At 46.9% G+C, this 15,292-nt stretch overlaps 1 protein-coding gene across 15 annotated transcripts in view; it reads right to left on the bottom strand.

The window, feature by feature from the left end:
* Positions 1 to 15,292, bottom strand: part of LOC140195221 (uncharacterized) — a 276,914-nt gene that overhangs the window by 92,961 nt on the left and 168,661 nt on the right. The window lies entirely within an intron of this gene.

Here is a 15,292-nt window from a genome sequence, read left to right as displayed (position 1 = left end):
AAGGAAAATGCATTATAATCTACATTATCATCCGCATCATTGACAGCACTGTTTCCCAAGGAACACTGTTAGCACAGGCCTCCAGTGAGAGAGGCAATCATCTACTTTCCAAAGTCAATGCTGAATCCATTTTGCTACTTCATCCTGAATGCCAAGCAATGAAATCTTTTTGACCAGCCACTCCTGTGGGACATTATCAAAACCTTGCTGAAGTCCACATGGACAATGACATCTTTTTCGCTCCAGTCCTGCTGAAGGGTCTTGGCCCGAAACGTTTCATTTTCATTTTAAAATCTTTTTATTAATTATTATTAAAAATCCACAACAAAAAATTAAAATAATCAAGTCAATATATCAATATGTATAATAAGAGTCAAACTATTAACCAAGCTAAACAGTATATCAATAATAATAATTTTAAAAAAACAAAATGTTAAAGCTTTTCTTTTGGAAAAAGGAACCCCTACTAACTAAAACAAAAAAAAAACCAGCTAACAAAAAAAAAACATTTGGAGCACAAACCCACAGCTATACGACATACAAGCTTCTATTAAAAAAAGACAGCAATCCGCCAACCAAATCCAGTTACCCAAAAATCAGAAGGGGACCATCTTAATTAACTCAAATCAAATGATAGTAGCAGGCAAAAGAGCCCCACTTTTTTTCAAAGTCAAATCGAGGATCAAAAGTTCGACTTCTGATTTTTTCCAAACTAAGACATAGCATCCCCTGACAGAACCATTGTATCAAAGTGGGAGCAGAAGCATCTTTCCATTTTAATAAAATAGCCCTTCTAGCCAATAATGTAACAAATGCAATTGCATGTTGGTCTGATATAGAAATACCATGAATATATTGAGGAACTATACCAAACAAAACTGTCAATTTATTAGGTGGTAAATTAATTTTTAAAGCTTTAGAAATTGTAGAAAAAATAGATTTCCAAAACTGTTTCAATACAGAACACGACCAAAACATATGTGTCAATGTAGCTATCTCAATTTTACATCTGTCACACTGACTATTAACATTAGGAAATATTTTAGACAGTGTCTCCTTAAAAATGTCTGACCTGAAGATATTGCAAAAAGTGTGAGTATGAAAGAGAGTATTTAGTTACTAATTTCTCAAAGGACATCCATCGGCCTTCTTGAAACAAATCCATAAAGGAATAAATTACTTTATTCCTCCAAAGAGAAAAGGTAGGATCACTAAGTGAAGGTTTAAATAAATAGTTCCAATAAATTAAACCAAGAAGGTTAAATTTTTTAAGATTAAAAAACTTATGAAACTGGTACCAAATTCGTAATGACTGCTTAATCATAGGATTTATATTTAAAATAGAAATTTTGGCTAGTTGTATAGGTAAAGAAGCTCCTAATAACGAACTTAAGTAAAATTGTTTCACAGCTTTCAATTCCAGATCAACCCATGGTGGTTGTTCATTTTTATCGGTCCAATACAACCAAGAAGACGTATAGCGTATATTAACCGCCCAATAATACATTCTTAAATTAGGCAAAGCAAGACCATCTAGAAAATAATTGCTTCATAAAATCCACCAAGGGAACTAAATTAGCTCTATAAAGGTTTCCATAATTTTTAGTGATGATAATACCTAAATATTTAAAAGAATCCGTAACTTCACATAATAAAAGCAGAATAATTTAAAGGAAATAATTCACTTTTATGCAGGTTTAATTTATATCCTGAAAACTTTCCAAATTCATTTAATAATTTCAATAAACTAGGAAGAGACTCTTCAGGATTCGAAACATAAACTAAGAGATCATCAGTATAAAGGGAAATCTTTTGAATAGTCCCATTTATGGAAATTCCTTGAATATCCTTAGCTTCATGAAGTGCAATAGCCAGAGGTTCCAGCACCAAATTAATTAACAAAGGACTTAACGGACATCCTTGTCTCGTACCCTGCGAAAGTCGAAAAAAGGGGGATCTACAGTTATTAGTAATCGCAGTGGCAAAAGGGCTTTTTTCATTCTAATCCACTTATTAAAATTAGTACCAAAGCTAAATTTCTCTAAAGCATTAAATAAATATTTCTATTCAACTCTATCAAATGCCTTTTCAGCATCAAGAGAAACAACACATTGAGGAGTTTTCGAGAGGGATGAGTATATAACATTTAACAATCTCCAAGTGTTAGAAAAAGAATAACGGCCTTTTATAAAACCTGCTTGGTCCTGAGAGATAATTTTAGCTAGTATATTCTTCAACCAATTAGCCATTATTTTTGAAAGAATTTTGGCACCTACATTTAATAATGAGATAGGTCTATATGAAGCACGATCCGTAAGGCCTTTATCTTTCTTAAGAATTAAAGAAATAGAAGCTTCATAAAATGTAGAAGGTAACTCTCCTAACAAAAAAGAATCCTTAAGCATTTCCAACATATAAAGAGTAAGCAAATTTTCAAATTTTTTATAGAATCCTACAGTAAAACCATCTAGTCCAGGAGCTTTACCAGATTACATTGAAAAAATAGCTTTCTGAATTTCTCTTTCAGTAAAAGGAGTATCAAGAATTTGTTCAACCTCAACAGATATTCTAGGAAATTCAATCTTTTGTAAAAAGGCATTCATTTTAGAAGGATCAACTGGAAACTGAGATTTATAGAGTTCACTGTAATAGTCTTGAAAATTTTTATTAATATCTTCATAGTTACAAGCTAAACTACCATCTCCCTTACGAATTTTTAAAATATCTCTTTTAGCTCTAACTGCTTTTAGTTGGGATGCTTATTACTTTTATCTCCAAACACATAAAATTGGCTTTTTAATTTAAGCAAATTTCTTTCAACAGGATAAGTTAATAATAAATTATATTGTGATTGAAGTTCAACCCTTTGTTTAAATAAATCAATATTAGGAGAAACTGCATAGGTGTTATCCAAATATGTTACAAAATCCTATCTAACTCTATTTTTGTCTGTTTCTTAAGCTTAGCCAAATAGATTATCTGACCTCACAAATACACTTTAAATGTATCCCATATAATCAATTTTGACACATCTCCCGTATTATTAAAAAGAAAAAAATCTTTTATTTGAATCGCTATAAATTTGACAAAGTCTGAACTTTGTAATAAGTTTTCTGGAAAACGCCAAGGCAAGTTTACATTTGATCATACCTCCTCTTATTCCCTTGATTCTGCTTAGCAGCCACGACCCCTGCTAATTCACAATCCCTTTTCTCATGTCAGACACATGCTTCAGATAAGTCTTCGGTGGTAAGTCACCCTCGTCGGTCCCAAGACAAAGGTCAGTGGGCAACCTTGCCTCGCGCCCAAACATCAGATAATATGGCGAGCTACCCAGTAGCTTCATTTCGTCTACAGTTATAACTGTGAACCAAATGCCCAATATGTTGACTCCACCTCCAGGGTCCCCAGCATGTCTAGCAAGGTCCGATTAAACCTCTCTGGCTGGGGTTACCCTGAGGGTGATAGGGCGTGATCCTTAATTTCTTGACTCCAAGCATGCCCAGTAACTCATGGATAAGTCTGGTCTCGAAATCCCATCCGTGGTCACTCTGTATTCGCCTGGGAAGGCTATAATAAATGACATACTTCTCCCATAACACTTTTGCCACCATAGACGCCCTCTGCTCCTTGATAGGAAAAGCCTGAGCATATCTGGTGTAGTGGTCTGTGATGACTAAGACATTCGCTGGTACCGGGTTCTATTGACAGGAAATCCATACACACCAGGTGGCACTCTGCAGGTGGGACAAGGAAGCTGCCACCTTAGGCAGTGTATTCTGCGATATGCATCAAAGTCACGACTTGCAGTATTCTTCGACCTCTGACTTCATTCGGGGCCAGTAAAACCATAGGTCTTTTCCACCCCCAAATGTCCAGAATCATCATGAAGTGATTTCAACGCCATCCTCCAATACTTCTCGGCAGAACCAGCTGGCAACGCCGGGGTCGATCTGGAAGTGATGTGATCCGGTATAAGATCTGGTTCTTCAAATCCAACAAAGGCAATTCTCGTAGTAATGGAGGCACCGACATGTGTTTCGTCTTCTCCGCCTGAGCCATGTTTCCTCTTTCGACTGGCTGCCCAAATGGTATGAATGCCCGGATCATGTTGCAGCCAATTCCCCAGAACTCAACTCCGGCAGCTGATTTGTCTTCAGAGCAGTCAGGTTACAATAAACTTAGGGGATCGTGTCATCAGAAACCCCCAATTGATCCACCGCTCGATCCTGCTCCTCCTTTTCCTCTGCCTTCACGGTGATGGTAAACTGACACATGGTCTTCACCCCCAGGGCAGGAACGCTTTCCCACTCTCTGTCCCTGACCAGTCCCTCATGTGCCCATCGGGACAAAGCATCAGCATCAACGTTCCAGCTCCCTGGCCGGTACTTCAGGCTGAAATCATAGGCAGACAACACCACCAACCATCGATGACCCGTGGCATCCAGTTTCGCCAAGGTCAGGATATAAGTTAGGGGGTTGTTGTCCGTCCTCACCTCAAACTTGGCCCCGTAGAGGTAGTCACTCAGCTTATCCACCACCACCCATTTCAACGCCAGAAATTCCAACGTGCGTGGGGGTAGTTTTTCTCGGAGGGCCACAGACTCTGGCTGACAAATGCAATGGGCTTCACCCCGAACCCCTGATCCTGATACAGGACGCCCCCTAAACCCTCACAGCTGGCATTCGTGTGCAGTACATATGGTAATCGGGGGTCCATAATAGCCAGCAGCTCCTTCAGCAACTGCAAGGCCTCCTCACATTTTGCACACTACCTTAGTCCAAAGGGCTCCGATGGGTTAAGATACTCTCCACCCTCCTGTCTTTTTTTCCCCCTCCATTTCTTCCCCAAGGGAGGGTAATCGCACAGAAGCTGATTCAACGGGTGACTCACTTTCGCGTAGCCTTTCACAAACCTCCGATAGTAACCACAGAACCTGAGGTATGAGCACATAGCGCTCACAGTCTGGGGTCTTGGCCAAGTGGTAACTGCCTCGATCTTAGCTGGGTTTTTAACTAGCCCATCCCGTGAGACTATAGCTAACAGACATTTGGCAGAACTGGAACTTGTCCAGTGAAAGTTTTAACCCTTCAGCTTTCAGGTGGCCCACAGCCCAGGACCTTCAGCAGCCTCGCTTCATGTTCTTCCAATGTGGATCCAAATACTGTGAGGTCATCCAGATACACCAATACCTCAAGCAAGTTCATATCCCCCAATCTTCTCCATGACCTGCTGGAAGGTTGCAGGGGCTCCGATATGCCCTGGGGCATCCTTTCAAACTGAAAAAATCCCAGGAGACATATAATTTCCATCTTCTCTTTGTCAGCCTCACTCATGGGGATCTGGTAATATCCACTCCTCGAGTCCAGCACACTGAACCACTTTGCACCATTCAGACAGGCCAGCGCATCTTCAATCCTCAGGACCGTGCACCTGTTCAGAGTCCTATAGTCCACACACATCCATACCTTCCCATTCTTCTTTCAGGCCACTACTATTGGGGACACAAAAGTGCATCGGGACTCTGTGATGATCCCAGCTTCCTTCAACTTACCCAAATGCTGCTGAATGTTCACCACCTCTGCAGGGGGCCAGTTGCCGCGACCTTATTCTGAACGGGGTATCCTCAGTCACCCGGATAGTGTGACGCATGCTCTTAGAACAACCCACATCAAACTCATCAGTGGAGAAGATAGCTTTCAACTTCAACATCTTCTCTACCATCCTCCTCTTCCAACCCGCAGGAACCGGGGAGCCCCCGAAGTTGAATGACTCAGGGAACAAATGCGCCAGGGGCATCCCCCGCTTGAAGGTGACCTCCCTCTTTGTAGTGTTCCTGACTTGCCTGTACAACCAAGGCCATCTGGCTTGCCTGTACAACCAAGGGCTTCTGCAATTCGGGCCTCACCAGTACCTCAGCAGGAAATTCCGACCCTCCCTCATGGTCTTCCGCAGCGTCCACTCAGGCACTCTGGGAAATTTGGGTGTCCCTATCACTCTCACTACTTCCCCGGACTGTACTACCACACAGTCCCTTGTCTAAATCTGGCCTGATGCAGACACACACTTTCTCAAAAGCAGCTTGAAACACTGGGTGCACGATCAATGTTCCCAGAAAGCTCTTGCCAGCCTTCTACTTGCAGGCCCCCATGAGCCTCTTCACAAGAGGGGTGTTGGTCCCCACCAGAACTGAAACGCCGCCCTTCTCAACAGGGTCCAGACAAACCAGCACCTCAGACACTCCCACATTGGCCTCCGAGAACTCCAACTTCACTGACAAATAACCATCATATGGATAACCACAAGCACTAAGCCCCCAGATTTCCAGTGCCTGAATGGGGTCAATGGTAAGTGCTTCAGATACCGGTTGTAAAATGAATGGTACAACAACGTGACCTGCGATCCGGTGTCAAGTATGGCTTTAACATAATTACCCTCTATTCATAGCAACACACTGGAGCATGGACCCACTAAGCCTTCAGAAATTGGGCCTTTTGCTTTCGGGGGTTCCTTGGTACATTGCTGGGAACGTGTTCCCCCAGAGACACCAGGCTGTCCCTCACTGGGTCTCCTCAACGACTCTCCCTGGTTAGATACCCAGGGGCTCACCGTCCTCCTGGCATGACACCTGCTGCCAGCAGCCCTCCACATTATTTGTCCCCTTGGGGAATTCCCCCCCCCCCCGCCATCAGCACCATCATATGGGGGGGGGGGTCACACCCATGGATCACAGCCGACATAGCTCCGTTCTCAACTCAGCCACAATCTCCTCTACCGCTCCCTGGGGTAGGTTATCCGTGGCCACTTCGCCACGGGGGACAATTACTGAGGACTATACCCTGCTGACGGAGTTCTCCCGCATCTCCGCCATGTTCTCCTCTTCCCGTACCTCTCTGATCAGCCCAACAAAAGATGGAGGGGTTAGGGTCGAAGACCCCAAGCAATCAGGTCATGGGACTGGGTGCCCCGGCTATCTGATCCACCTCAGCCACCTGAATGACCCCTCGCGCTGCAAGCAATTTAGCTGCCTCTCTAGCTGAAAAATAAAAGCAGAAAGCTTCTCCCCCTTCTCCAGACGCATGTTCTGAAACCTCACCAGGAGCTCCATTGGGCTTCCAGTCGGGCCGAAAGCATTGTCCAGTGCTTGCGTGTAATTGACAGCTGTCGCTACGGGATACCGCAACCTGACAGTTGTCACTACGGGATACTGCAACCTGACGGCTCTCACAACGTCAGCCACCCACCCATTCAAACTTTCAACCAGTTTCTGTTGCTTTACATCATCAGAACACTGCCACTCATCTAACAACTGAGAGGTCCGTTCCACCCACGTCTCATACTCCTCCTCCCCTTTAGGGGTGGGCGTTATTCCAGAGAATAGGCAGAGCCTGCCACAGCTGGGACTTTGAATCTGGTTCTTCATTTATTTGCCAGAGAAGTAAGGACAGATACTAACTCAGAATTCTCACTCTCATCGGGGACATGGACTAATTAGACTTTCCAAATCCGACCACTCTTTCCCCTCATTCCTCAGAAACGAGAGAACCCTGTCTTTGAAATCTCTGCCCCCAGCTACTGCTACCTCAGCGCTGGTCTGCATTAAAATGAGAGCTGTGGCAGCCATTTTATCAAACATCTGCCCACAATCACAACTGTAACAGTACTTAACAGGTGAATTAACAATTCATCTGGAGTTCAAATATCTACCCCACTAGTTCATTGCTCAGGGTAATCACACAGCATCCAAAGGAATGAATCCCAGACAAGCTCCCACAATTGTAACTGTTGCTTCGGCTAGTGGCTTACTATAGGGGGTGATAGCCCCCAGCCCGGCCAAACTTAAGAAAGCTCGTTTGGGTGGATGCTGCGTGAAGTGTCCCATGTTACAAATCAATACCCTGAAATAACAAACAGTACACAATACTGTATGTGATTAAACGATTGAGCTGTATGACTCACTTTGCCTAGTGGCATGATCTCGGGGGTGGTGCCCCCTCCCCAAACAAACTTTAGCATTCTTGTTTGGGTGGATGCTGCGTGTTGTGCCCCCTGTTTAACATCAGTACCCCAAAATAACCACCCGCTGGGCCTCCATTAAGTTTCCCGACACCTCTCTGATCAGCTGATCAACTGAGGGAGGGGCTGATACGCTTAACTGATCCCCCTGGCATTGCAAGCAATTTATCTGCCCCACTAGCCAGAGAAGATACCCTGAAAACTTTCCCCTAATCTCCTGACACAGGTATGGAAAGCCCCCCAGGTGCTGCATTTTACTTTCAGTCAAACCAAACGCATTTTCCCCTGCTTTCAGATAACTGGCAGCTGTCACTACGGGGTAATTGACCCTGACAGTTCTAACACCGTCACCAGCCCGCCTACTCAAATTTTCAACCAATCCCTGCCGCTCTCCCTCAACCGAGCACTGCCACTCATCTAGCAACTGAGAATCCGTTCCACCCACGTCTCGTACGCCTCCGCCCCCTCCCTCCTGACAGTAGGGACAGCCCATGGCCCCGCCTCACCCAGGGCACCACTACACACTGGCAATCCCACCTCCGTGAGGTCAGCGCTAGCTCGTGCTAAAGCAAGGCTGAGCCCGCCAGTTTATCAACGCACACGTGTCTAATCACAATCCCACAGAGACACACCAGCACTGATTTAAACAGGGCAAACACGCAGCACCGTACAAAAATCCATATCCCGGACAAGTAACCCCACATTGTAAGACTCTCTTTGCCTAGTGGCATGATCTCGGGGGTGACGCCCCCTCCCCGACCAAACCTTAGCACCCTTGTTTGGGTGGATGCTGCGTGGTGTGTTCCCTGTGTAACATCAGTACCCCGAAATAACATTCAGTCCACAATGTGCGGTTAAACGATTAAGATTTTATATTTAAGTATTGGGTTAGTAGAGAAACAAAAGAAAAGGAAGGCGCCAATAATCTCATAAACATGTCCAGTGCACAAATGTTGGAGCTCACGGATTCCCTCTCGCTGATCCTCCTTCACTAGTCGGCCCCTGGGCTTCCACCCCGAGCCCAGGCCCAGCAGGTCCGGCAACTGCCTCCTCAAGCCACGTCTTTTCTCTTCATCCTCCTCGCACCTTCTCCCCCAAGCCCACACAAACTAACAGCTTTCACACAGACAGAAAGAATAACATCTATCCCAATTGGTTAGCAAACGAATACAAGTCCCGTTATCACTAATTATAACCCAAACATGCTGCACAGAGAACCACTGTCTCAGCAGTTAACAGTACAGAGAAGCCATTTTATTCACCTTAGCAGTAACATAAAAGAAGAAACCCTTAAAGAGCTTTATAATTCTTACTTTGACTATATGGTTAGCTTCATGTTCTTCCAAGGTGGACCCAAATACTATGAGGTCATCCAGGTACACCAATACCTCAAGCAAATTCATACCCCCACCGTCTTCTCCATGACCCGCTGGAAGGTTGCAGGGGCTCCCGATATGCCAAGGGGCATCCTTTCAAACTGGAAGAATCCCAGGGGACATATAAATGCCATCTCTCTTTGTCAGCTTCACTGATGGGGATCTGGTAATATCCACTCCTCTAGCCCAGCATACTGAACCACTTCGTACCACTCAAACAGGCTAGCATGTCTTTGATTCCCAGGGCTGTTTCCTGGTCAAGGGTGGTACACCTGTTCAGAGTCCTATGGTCCACACACATCCGTACCTTCCCATCCTTCTTTCTGGCCACTACTATTGGAGATGCATAGGGGCTTCTGGACTCAGTGATAATCCCAGCTTCCTTCACAAATGCTGCTGAATGTCTTCTACCAGTCTCCGCGACCTCTCTCTGAATGGGGTGTCCTTCGTCACCTGGATAGTGTGACAAGTTCTCTTGGGACAACCCACATCAGACTCGTCAATGGTAAAGACACCTTCCAGCTTCAGCATCTTCTCTACCAATCTCCTCTCCCAATCCGCAGAAACCGGGGAGTCCCCGAAGTTGAATGACTCAGTGCTCAACTTTCCCCCTTTTTCTAATAGTTTCTCCCTGACTTGTCTCACAGGGACACTAGACATTGCCATCACCGGGAACAGATGCGCCAGGGGCATCCCCCGCTTGAAGGTGACCTCTCTCTTCATAGTGTTCCTGACAATCATTGCCATCCTGCTTGCCTGTACAACTGAGGGCTTCTGCAGTTCAGGCCTCACCAGTACCCCAGCAGGAAATCCCAACTCACCCTCATGGTCTTCCAAAGCATTCACTAAGAGGGGCTCGCCCTCAGGCATTCCAGGAAATTTGGGGGTCCCCATCACTCTTGCTACTTCCCTGGGCCGTAACACTATTGGCTTCAACTGGGTGAACCACACAGTCCCTCATTGAAAGTCAGTATCTGGCCCAATGCAGCCACGCACTTCCTCAAAAACAGCAGGAAACACTGGGTTCACAGACAATGTTCCCAGAAAGCTCTCCCAGCCTTCTCCTTGCAGGCCCCCATGAGCCTCCTCACCAGAGGAGTGTTGGTCCCCAACCCCACCCTTCTCAGCAGGCTCCGGACAAACCAGCACTAATGTATCAAGGACCTCAAACACTCCCACATCGGAGTCCAAGAACTCCAGTTTCACTGACAAATAACCATCAGATGGATAATAGCCCAGATCTAAGACCCCAGATCTCCAGTGCACTGAATGGTGTCAAGGGTAAATGCATCAGATACCGGTTGTAAAACAAATGATACAGTAGCGTGACCTGCAACCCGGTGTTGAGTATAGCTTTAGCATAAGTACCTCTATCTGCTTAGGTACCAGGGGGCTCACTCTTGTTCTCGTGTGACACCGGCTGCTAGCAGCCCTCCACATTGTTCGTCTCCTTGGGGGATCCGCTCCCCCCATCAGCTCTATCATATGGGGAAGGGAGGGGTGACACCCACTGATAACAACTGGGACATCTCAGTTCTCAACTTGGCCACAATCTCCTCTACCACTCCCTGCGGTAGGTTATCCGTGGTCACTTCAACACAAGGGGCTACTACCCTGCTGACTGAGGCCTCCCACACCTCCGAAGCATTCTCCTCGTCTCATACTTCTCTGATCAGTGCAACAAATGAGGGAGGGGGACGCGTCTTACGAGACAGTTGGAGACCCTTTTGCTATCTGGTCCGCGCCCGAACCAGAACCGACCCCCACAGACGCCCCCTGTCCATACAGGAACTGAGTATTCCACCACCAGACAGATATTCTGGTGATCCCAATGGCTGCAGGAATTTTATTACCCAATGTGAGCTGACATTCCAAGCCCAGCCTGGTCATTTTGGTGATGATGCATGAAAACTGGTGCGCATGGTCAACCTTAAAGATGGACCTCCACTCAGTCTGTTCAACACTTTACGGAAGCAAGGACACCCCACAACCCAGTTGTTCCAACATTTTGTGGCGGAGTTAAGGAGGGTTTTTGATCTTCCATTACGGGGTCAGGAGGCTGCCCACCGACTCTTGGATCTGCACCAAGGCAGAGCCTATGCAGTCAAATTCTGTACCCTTGCAGTAGAGACAGTATGGAATGAGAGATCTCTCATCACTGCCTTCCAGCGTGGACTGAACGCAGGGGTCCAGCATGATATCACTGTCCTGGACGAGCAAGGTAGTCTGGATGACCTGATTAATCTGGCTATTCGTGTTGACGACCAGATAACTGAGTGGCACAGGGAAAGAATGTTGCAAACTTCCTACCATCTTTCCTCACCCTCTCCCTCTCTCTCACATGATCACCATTTCTCTTCGCCCACTCTCCCTTCCTCATCACCCAGAGCCCAGACCACGGAGGAGCCTATACAAGTAGGACACCTGCGCCTGTCTCAGGAGGAACAAGAAGAGCACAGAACAGGCTCCTGCCTCTATTGCGGCGATCCAGGACACTTCCGGGCAGCATGTTCCAAGCGTCCAGTAAAAGAGAATATCCGTCAGCAGGGAGGGGAATCCTGGCAGGTCGGTTCTCTCAACAGTCGGCTTCCCCTAATTCTGTGATCCTTGTCATGGAGGTCTCAGACCCATGAACTTAAGGTGTTTATCGACTCCGGTGCTGCCGGGATTCTTATGGACATCTCTCTTGCTCTAAGATGGGTACTGCCAACTCAGGAATATAGAGAAAAAATCAACCTTAAGGCGCTTGACGGTCGAACTCTGGGCTCTGGCCAGATCCACCTTTCCACCTAACCCCTCCAAAATGCAATCTTTCTATCTGGTTGATTCGTCTGAACTGCCACTGGTATTTGGTCTCCCCTGGTTATCCCGAAATAACTCATGGATTGATTGGTCTCAGAAAGCACTCCAAGAGTGGAGACCAGCACAGCTGTCTACCCGTCTAGGTCTAGCTCAAGCTCCGTTCCTGTGTCAGCTAAGGATATGGACCTGTCTGGGATCCTGGCTGAATATGCAGATCTCCTTGAGGTTTTCAGTAAAGGGAAGGCCACCACTGTGCCTCCACACTGGCCATACAACTGTGCCCCTAGTCTTCCCCAGGGCCGACTCTTTTCCCTGTTTCATCCTGAAATGGTGGCCATGAAGGAATACATCAAAGAGGCACTGAGCATGGGGTTTATCCGTCCGTCAACCTCGCCAGCAGGAGCAGGCTTCTTTTTTTGTGAGCAAGAAAGATGGCAAGCTCTGTCTCTGCATCGATTATCAGCCCCTGAACAAAATCACTGTGAACAACCGCTACCCTCTTCCCCCTGCTGGCATCTATGTTTGAACATCTCCAGGGAGCAAACCTATTTTCCAAAACTGATCTGTACAATGCTTACAATTTGGTTTGCATAAGAGAAGGGGATGAGTGGAAGACAGCTTTCAATTCCTCTAATGGCCACTGAGTACCTGGTGATGCTTTTTGGCCTGGCCTTGGTTAACGACGTGCTCAGGGACATATTGAACCAGTTTGTGTTTGTGTATTTAGATGACATCCTTATCTATTCCCACTCCATAAGGAGCACGTCCAGCATGTCCAGAGAGTTCTCAGAAGGCTTCTTAAAAATAACCTGAACACCAAGCCCAAAAAATGTGAATTCCAGTTGATGTTGTTGGGCTATATACTTACACCACCCAGTGTTCAAATGGACCCTAGTAAAATTCATACAGTTGCAGAGTGGCCCAAACCATCTACAGTCAAACAGGCACGGTGCTTCATGGGGTTTGCAAGCTCTTATCGCTGCTTCATCCGGAATTTCGGCTCTACCGCGGCTCCTATGAACGCACTCACCAGGAAGACCTTTGCAGCATTGCATTGGACAGACGATGCCAAACAAGTATTTTCGGAGTTAAAGTGACGTTTCACCACTGTCCCAGTGCTGCAACACCCAGACCCATCACAACCATCCATTGTCGAGGTGGATGTATCCGATGTAGGCATTGGAGCTGTCCTCTCTCAGCGCTTGCCTGCGGATAGTCGGCTGCACCCTTGTGCCTTCCTTTCCTGTCACTTGGCTCTGGCTGAGAGGACTTACAATGTTGGGAACCGGGAACTTCTGGCTGTCATGGAGGCCCTGGAGGAATGGCAACATTGGCTGGAGGGGGCAGAGCATCCATTCTTGGCCTGCACAGATCAAAGGAACCTCTCTTACATTCAAGATGCAAAGAGTCTCAACTCTCATCAAGCCTGGTGGGCTCTCTTCACACAGTTCCATTTCATCCTCACCTATCGTCCTGGCAGCAAGAATACTAAGACCGACACTCTCTCGCAGCAGTTCAATGGATCTGAGAACAATGCCGATCCAGAGCCCATTCTTCCTCACTCACGTATTGCTACTGTAGTGGTCTGGGGAATCAAGGCAGAGTTGAGGGCCGCCGAACAGTCAGACCCAGGCCCAGATGGGGGACCTCCCAACCGGTTGCTTGTCCCTGCATTTCAAAATGTTGGAATGGGGTCACTCCTCCCGTCTGTCTGGACATTTGGGAATTCAAAGGAACCAGGAGTTTATAAAAAGATAATTTTGGTGGCTATCTATGTCAAAGATGTCCACGACCCCCTTGTATCTGCCTGTCCCTCCTGCGCTCGGAACAAGACATCACGCCAGCGTCCTGCGAGTCCTTTGTGTCCATTGCCTGTGCCCCACGGCCCCTGGTCGCACCTCTTAGTAGATTTCATCACTGGGCTGCCCCCGTCTAATGGAAATGCCATCATTTTGGTTGTTGTGGGTCCCCAAGCTCCCATTGGCTCGTGAGATTGCCACATTCATGGTTCAACATGTGTCAGGATCCATTGCTTTCCTCAAGACATAGTGTCTGATAGTGGACCACAGTTTTGAAAGGCTTTCTGCTCTCTTGTAGGAGCCACGGCCAGCCTCTCATCTGGTGTCCACTCCCAATCCAACGGCCAGACTGAGAGAGTTAACCAGGAGTTGGAGACAACCCTGCGCTGTCTTGCCTCTTCCAACCCCACGTCCTGGAGCTTCCAATCAGTTTTGGCAGAGATCACCCACAATAACCTCCAGTCGTCCTCCATGGGCATGTCTCCCTTTGAATGCCAGAAGGGATTCCAGCCCCCGCTCTTCCCTGATCAGGAGATTGACGTAGGAGCTCCTGCTGCTGAACAGCGGATCCAGCGCTACCAGCGCACCTGGAGACGAGCCAGGGCTTCTCTGCTGCCCGTCCAGAAACAGCATTCCTGGCAGGCTGATCGGCTCCATTGACTGGTAAGGCCATTCAGGCTAGGAGAGGAGGTCTTCCCCTTAAAGTCGAGAGCCACAGATTGGCACTGCTTTATATGGGACCGTTTGTAGTGGAAAAGGCTGTCAACAAGCTGTTGTATAAATTGTGTCTACCAGCATCACTGAAGATCCAACCAGTATTCCATGTTTCCCAGCTCAAGCCAGTTACTACTGCTCCCCTGGCCCCAGTCACCCTACCCCTCCCTCCTCCCTGCTTGGTAGATGGTTCCCTTGTCTATACGGTGCAGTGCCTCCTGGCGTGGTAGGGTCCAGTACTTGTGGGCTGGGAAGGGTATGGTCCAGAAGGACGGACTTGGATCCCAACAAAGGACATCTTGGACAAGTCCCTCATCCGGACTTCCAGCAGACACAGGTCTGTGGTGCCTCAGCAGCTGCACCTAGGGAGGGGGGCCCTGTCACAACCATGGATTCGGCAGCGCAGCAGATATGGCAATTGCGCTTATGAATATGCATGTGTCAACTGATTATTATTTCACTGTGATAGTATTTAACTCCATTCTTTCTGTCGTAGTGCTTGTTAAGACTTGAACCCAGCACAGCAACGTTTCACTACCTGGTTGCATTCGACCCTGCCTGAGAAATTGGACTGTCAAACCAAC

Source organism: Mobula birostris, chromosome 3 (assembly GCF_030028105.1).
Source record: "Mobula birostris isolate sMobBir1 chromosome 3, sMobBir1.hap1, whole genome shotgun sequence".
Lineage (NCBI taxonomy): Eukaryota > Metazoa > Chordata > Chondrichthyes > Myliobatiformes > Myliobatidae > Mobula > Mobula birostris.
The sequence above is the reverse complement of the archived record's forward strand: the minus strand, read 5'-3'. Positions and strand labels throughout refer to the sequence as shown.